Below are 7839 nucleotides of genomic sequence, written 5' to 3' on the forward strand. Positions count from 1 at the left end.
TTTTCACAGGCTGTATCTTTGCTAAGGCCCTGTGTAATGCTTATACCTTTTGAATTGTTGAGCACCATAGTGCACAATGGGTTGTTGGCACTTCAAAGTCACAATCCACATCTCAACGGTTGTATTTGTGGCTATCCCAGGCAACAATACACATTAGAACATTCTCCAGTTAAATGGTAAGGAACCATGTTCCAGGCACTGATTGGCCAAAATTGTTACTAAAGCTGAGAGTGGGTGGGGATGAATCAAAGTTGCCTGTAGGATCCTGAGCTGCCCAAATGGCTTTCGGTAGTGGAAATTGTCTCTGTTTGCATTTTATGGTGATAAGCAAGTGTTTCTTTTGTAGATTTTTGTGGCACTACAATGTTTCAGACTGCTTTCTCTCAAAATACTACATCTACTCTTCCCTGTGGTGTTTCTGTTTATCACAGAAGTACAGTGATCAACAAATTCCTAGCCTGCAGCAGAGAAGGGTGAGGAATGGCTATTATTTATTATTATTTTGATCACCAGGTTTGTTTCCTGGTTTGTGCTGTGATTTTTTTCTATAACATTCTCATACGAAGGCCAAAAATCATTAGGTCTGCATTTTCTCATTGCCTTTCAGACAACAAAAATGCTTTACTTCATCTTATCCACCCCATCCTGAAAATGAGATTAAGAAGACTAAGTGAAACATTAATTTCCATGATATCGCTACTTAATTCTCATTTGAAACTGCTGCAAAATCATCAAGCATGAGTGAGAAGGAAAAGGTTGCTCTTTGTGGTTTACATTCAGCAGCTGTAACATTGCATTTATCTACAGTAAAAATGCTGTGCATCTGCTTCCTTCTCAAGGATTCAGTGCATACTAATTATTATCTTATGTATATTAACCGGGGCTTTGTAGCTTTTCCTGTTTTGTGCACTCCATTTCAAATCTTTACCCCACAGTTTCCCTACTATCATACATGCTAACAGCTGAATATAAATCTTCATAAAACTTACACATTTGTATGTGGCCACATTCTTATAGGTTTATTAGTATTAGTTAGCCCAGAGATCATACTCTTCAGGGGAGTTCTGTTTCCTGGGGAAGGTGAACAACTGAAATATAGTGTTGTAAATTGCTTTGGTTTATAATGTTTCATTTGCCTCCAGTCACAAGCAGCACAAGTCAAATGCCTTTATAAATGCAAAGGGGACTGATTACAAGCCCTCACACAGTCTATTTGATTTGGCATCATACATTCTCCATACATTTGGCATACAGATGCTTCAGGTATCACACAAATGAGAACACAGCCCTAAAGTTTGTTCAGTTTGGTCTACTTCCCTTTCCCCCTCTTGTTAATCTTGTTTTTTTACTTAACAGTAAGAAATCCTCTTCTTACATGAAACATTTACTTTTCTTCAAGTGTGCCTCTTTGTTCTTTACTAAGAAAAATGTCTGCTTCTTCATATCAGTCTGCTGAGAAGAACAATTTATATCTTTGGCTGATTAGTAAAAGGGAAGAAGCAAATGTCCCTAGACCCAGCAGCTTGGCTTAAGGAGGTACATAACCCTAGCTACGTAGATTATGTAGTTGAAGTTGACTTACCATAAACCATATTTGGTGGGGTCCCCACAGCGGGAGGCCGACGGGAGTAAATGCTCCTGTTGGCTTCCCTTACTCCTCACAAATGCAGGAGTGCTGGACACTGGTAGGAGCACCCTCTGAGTTCAATTTAGTGAGTCTTAACTAGACTCACTAAATTGCATTCCAGAAGATAGATCATGTCAGCATCAAACTTGCACGGAATGAAGACAAGGCCTTAGTCATACGGAGTTGTCAACAAATGAACAGTCCCCCATTTACTTAACAGTAGAAATATCCTTTTCTTTTCCTGCTAGGCATTAATGACAAGTTATTCAAAATTGGCAATTAATGCTGTTCTTGGCCAATACACCTTGCTATGCCTCAGCAACTCTCTCCAGGGTCCACAGGCTTCTTTTATTAACAGGTATGTTTGAGAATTGAGTCTATTGAAGAAGTATACCAGATAGGATTCCCAATCCCCTCCTAACCACTTTGGCACATTATCTAATTTGAGCAAGCCCATACATTTTTAAGACGAGCACTACCTACATACTTTTTTTAAGATGCAGTCACGCTTTGCTGATTTTGATCTTCTCCCACAAGCGAACATTTGAAATAGATCCAATTTTTAATTTATTGTGGGAATCAGATGGTTGAGAGAATTTATTCTAAGCAAAGCATTCAAAACATTTATCATTACCTGTCAACAGCTAGGGATTTTTTTTCATTACATAGTAAAGTGTTTTTCTCATATTTTACAGCAGAAGGGATATAGCTTTATACATTTGTCTGTAGATGTGCCTCTCTGCTGGCCAACTCATCCCACTGAAATACAGTTTTAAGAAACCTTGTTGTTTTGAAACACGGAAATTCAATCAGCAAGGACCCTTGACTCCTTGATTGTTCTTGTGACTTGAAAGCAATGCTTAAAGTGTGGCTGTGCTCTGAAAGATGACTATGTAAACATAGCCTTCTGAGGTTTCAAGCTTGCTGTATCTTAATGATTTCAGATGAAATTTATTTAGTTTACAAGTAAAAATGGTACTTTTTTCCCTAACATCCAGACTGGCAAACTCACCCTAGGATAAAAGAATGAAGAGAAAACAATGAGGAGTCCTGTGGCACCTTGAAGACTAACACATTTATTTGAGCATAAGCTTTCATACACCGGAACCCACTTCGTCAGATGGATCTCTTACCTTTGTCAGAGTTAAGAGAGGCTCTTTCCTTCTCACACAGTATAAAGATTCTGAAGGATAAATTACACATGCCAGTCAATCGCCATCAGGTGGGATTTTGAAAAGACCCTAATGGCTTTACATTCCCAGCTGCCATTGTAAGATGTGTAACTCCTTTAGGTATTTTGAACATTTCACCAGCTGCTTTCAAAAGATAATGAGTCTAAAGTTAAGAGACATACATGAAAATCATGTCCCTTCCAGAAACTTCCCATGTGTCTGTGAGCAAGTTGCTTAACCTTTCTGTATTTTAGTTTCTCCATACGTACATCACGGATGATAAGAACTATACTTTTCTATCTCCATGGTGAAAATGTGGGCTTTGTGAGGCTACACATATTGTTTGCTAGGTGATCCAATACTGTACTAATGGGGCCCTATAGACAGAATGGATCTCCAACAGTATATTTGACTTGAATTGAGAAAATAATTCTATTGAAGATGCATAAGGAAGAAAAGAAACTAATTTTCTCTATCTGCTATGGTAGCTCTGTAGGGTTAACCCAGTACAAGCTTATTTTAGTCCTTAAAATGAGTGGATCACACTCTGAAGAAGGAGTAATTACTTTACTTGGAACAATTGCCCAAGCTTACTCGGCAGGTATAGAAAGTAAAGTCCATATGCTGACCAGGTTGTTTATCCTGGATCCAGTCCTGCAACTGTTGAAGTAGATTAAGGCGTTTGGCATCAACTGCAGTGGAAATAAGATTGGGTTACACATGGTCATATTTTTGCTGCTCCAATTGCAATCATAAAAGCAAAGTGTAATGAAGCTGTGTGCAAGGAACAGTGTGGGTGTCACTTGCTAGCAATGGGCTCAGTAGTGAGCTGCACAGGTAGGTGAGGAGCAGTTATCCTTAAAATAGCTATGAGACGTCAACAAAAAGCAATGTGCACTGCATGTTAAGGATATAAGGGCACTAAGTCCAGGTAACAGGAGGGCATGGTGCATGAAGACAGGATACCACACACGGGGCATGTCTCCCAGATGGTCACTGAACCCTCACTTTCATTTTGGTCTGCTTTGTGGGTTTTATTAGGACAGAAGACTTTTAACTAATGAGACCAAATCATAAGAAGCCATGTGAAAATGCTCCATATTCTAGTGGTTTGAGCATCTCCCCCAGTTTTTAATTTCACTCTACTGCTTCCCACCAACAGACAAACAGATACTCAGACTATTTTGGGATTTTTTTTTCCATCCATGATGTGGATTAGGTTTAGAGATCACTGTCAAGAAGCAGGGTTTTCCTTGCTGAAAATACTCATCTATATAGCATTGTACAAAGAGCAAAGTTGGCCTTCTCACAAAAATGTTCCCTGTACTTCAACTCTTAGTCTGTTTGACAGTTTATATAACAAGAAATCCACGGGAAACTCAGTAAAATTGTAAGAGGCCATTAAAAGAAAATATTAAGGAAACTGTTGACTAGCCAGTGAGAATCATCTAGTTGAATATCCCTTTTTTTTTGTAGCATCCATAAGGAATAAAAGAGCAAAGAATGTGACTTGCATATGTTTATAAAGGGCTGTTTTTAATTTGCAGCACTGTGTAAATAGTTTTTAATAATGGTGCTAATCCAGGGCTGGGGCTGTGGAAGGATTTTAGAATTGAAGATTCTAAACACAGACAGATTGTCACTATAACAGCCATTAAGGGAACTGAAGAAACCCAAAACAAGCTGGAAATTGGAATGACATGGGTTATGCTTTGTCCTCATTTGGCTTTAGGGAATCAAGCTCTCTTAAAACTGGAATCTTCTTGTGTGTCTAGAATTGCCAGGCAAACTCATCAGCTGATGTAAATCAGTATGAGCTGAAGTCAATGAAGCAACAACAGTTTACCCTAGCAGAGGATCTAGTACCTTGAATTTAAAAGATTTTATTGTACCCACACTGCTCTTGAAGCATTCCAAAATAAAAGGATTACACATAATTTCATTTAGAACTGTGTGACTAAACTGCAATCAAGTCTTCTTACTCTTAGCCATTTTTCTAATTGTTTTATTGAACTCATCTATAAGGATTTACATTCCTTGAATGAACATTTACTTTTAATTAACAAAGAATATGTGTTTGCTGGAAGGAGTAAAACCCTGAACCTAATAGTTTAAAATGTTATCTCCGGCAAGTGTCTTCAGAGAGATTCCTATTTGCATTGCCTTATTAAAAGTGTCTTGCATATAACAGGAAACAATATTAAAGACACAACTGTAAATTAATCTGATGTCAAGGAAAGGTAGGAAGAATAGTAATAGCCAGTCTGGCTCCATCAGGAGCTCTTTAATGACCTGAAAATCAAAAAGGAATCCTCATAAAGTGGAAATATGGACAAACTGCTAAGGAGGAGTACGAAAGATTGGCCAAGTATTTATGAACAAAATCAGAAAGGATAAGGCACAAAATGAATTACATCTGGCAAGGGTCATAAAATGCAATAAGAAGATCTTCTCCAAATAAATTAGGGCTATGTCTACATTATGTGTTTTGTCGAAAGAGCCAATGCAAATGAAGCGCTGATTAGCATTCTGTCATGCTTCATTTGCATAATCTAATCTAGTCCGATTTGTTTTTGCACAAGAGATTTTGGGAACACGTTCAGTGTTTTGTTGTTGTTGTTTTTTAAATAGCACCTTATAAACAATCCAGTTACCTGCAATTGGGCCTTCCATCTTATTTGTAATTTACTATGTATATTTGAAGTCAGTGTTATAAAGTTAATTAGTCTCTTGTTTTTCAGCCAGTGTACTTGAAGGGGATTAAGCTGTGAAAGAAAAATCCATCCTCCTATTCCTGTAAATGGCTTGGACCCTGCAATCTAATGCATACAGCACTTCATATAATATTTAGAATACCTTATAAATCCCCCCCAGTTTTCCTCCTGCATGATTTATGATATGGATTATGTTTATATTTAATCTATTTTAATGATACTTGCCAAGAATTCTGTGGGCTTTTTTTCTATTTATATAATTGTTGCCTAGTGAATAGCAGTGGTCTAGCTTCCTGCTGCTCCAGAAGGAAAGCATGGCAGTTACAGAAGCAATCATTTTCTTCTCTGCTTTCAGACTGATTTATTTAACTCTTTGGTTTTCTCTCTTTAAACTTCTGGGTTCTTTTTTCCTAATAAATTTTTGAATTTCTCTCAAGAGAAAAAAAAAAATCTCTGTTCCCATCCCCTTGAACATCTTCTGACTGAAAAACTTTAATCTTCTGTGACACATCAGTTATCATAAATAAGTCCCACTGTAAATGCAAATGTTCACAGTGAAGAATTATTACATAGCGAATGGAAATGCAGGTGTAAGGTAACTGGATATTTCAGAAGCTTGTTAATTTAATATAGAGCCTTTCATCTCTAGGTCAACCATTCATAGCTGACTGAAGTCAGAAATGATAAGAAATCATTACCTTCAAATAGCTGTTCAGTGTCCTTTGTGGAAGGAGTTAGGAGTCTGCAGGCTTCTTTCCAGTCGACAGGTGTTAATGTTACTAAATCACTGCCACAACTTGTACTAATAGTGCCCCCAGCTGGCAATGTCAGCAGAGAAATCAAATCCATGAAAAAATGAGCTTCTCTGTCAACTGTAGAATTTTTCCTTCCAAGTTATCATTAAGATGATGGCCACATTTGCTCTTCCACTGACTATGCTATGCTTATGAGAAAACTGAATTCTTTGGTCTGGAAGTCAACAGGAGTTACTCTGTGTGCAGCACTTTTGAAATCTGGGTCACTTAAGTGTCTACATATGAATTTGAAAGCCTAAATTTTGGCACCCATTTTTGAAAAATCTCAAACCATGATTTTCAAAAGTGACTGATGTTTCTGGATTTCTCAAATTTTGGACATCCAGCTTGAAACACTGTAATTCTCAGCATCTGCTGAGCACCCTTCCATGAAACCTTTCAAACTTTCTCCAGTTTGACTAATTACTTTTTAAAATCTTGGTGTTGGTCCAAGGTAGATTAATGGAAGCTAGATACATGAACAGGAAGCTGTTGATTTAATAGCCAGAAAGCAATGGTTATACAGTACTTGACAATTCATAGAAGGAACTTCAGGCAAAATTCCAACATAGAAAGCTCAATTTCCTTTAATCTACTGAATTCAGATATATTTGGTCAGTAATTATATACCGTATATACTCGAGTATAAGCCGAGTTTTTCAGCACAGTTTTTGTGCTGAAAAATGCCCCCCTCGGCTTATACTCGAGTCAGCATCTCGAGAACTGAGGCGGGCGGGCTCAGCGCGTCTCTGCCGCTGGCCGGGTCTAGCCGGGTCTAGCCCCGGAAGTCGGGGCGAAAGCTGCTCCGGTGCCCCTGGTCTGCTGGAGACCGTCTCCAGCAGACCAGGGGCACCGGAGCAGCTTTCGCCCCGACTTCCGGGGCTAGACCCGGTATCTATCTTCATTTTTTACATTTACCAGTAGCTGCCTCATTTCCTACCCTAGGCTTATACTCGAGTCAATACTTTTTCCCAGTTTTTTGGGGTAAAATTAGGTGCCTCGGCTTATATTCGGGTCGACTTATACTCGAGTATATACGGTAGATCATTTCTGCATCATGTAAAGTTTGAACTGCTGATTATCAAGAAAGTTTTACATTTAAGTGCTTTGTGGTTCTCTGCCTGTTTAATAAGGCCATTTGACAATGTTTTCCACTGTGAATTTTGGGCTTTTTAAAAAGGGTCAGGTTCTTATGGAACAGTGGACAACATCATACGTTCAAATAAATGGACTTAGGTAGTCTGGACTGTCTGAAAAAAAAGATAAAACAAAATTGCATGTAAATGGTGAGAGAATTTGACGAAGTATTCCATGTAAATTTGTTTAAAATTGGTAGATTTGTAGCATACAGTTTTTTTTAAAGAGGTAGAGATATAGATGAGGTAAAGATATAGTGTGATTTTTTGCTAGCTGCTGTAAATTGGCCCTGTGAAGGTCTTTACCTGGCACCTTTGAGTACTCTTTCATATGTCTCCAGTACCCTCCTTTCCCAATATAATAACCAGTGTTTATTTTTTGTGTCTTTTTGCCAG

This window comes from Pelodiscus sinensis, chromosome 1 (genome assembly GCF_052426305.1).
Source record: "Pelodiscus sinensis isolate ZL-2025 chromosome 1, ASM5242630v1, whole genome shotgun sequence".
Classification (NCBI taxonomy): Eukaryota; Metazoa; Chordata; order Testudines; family Trionychidae; genus Pelodiscus; species Pelodiscus sinensis.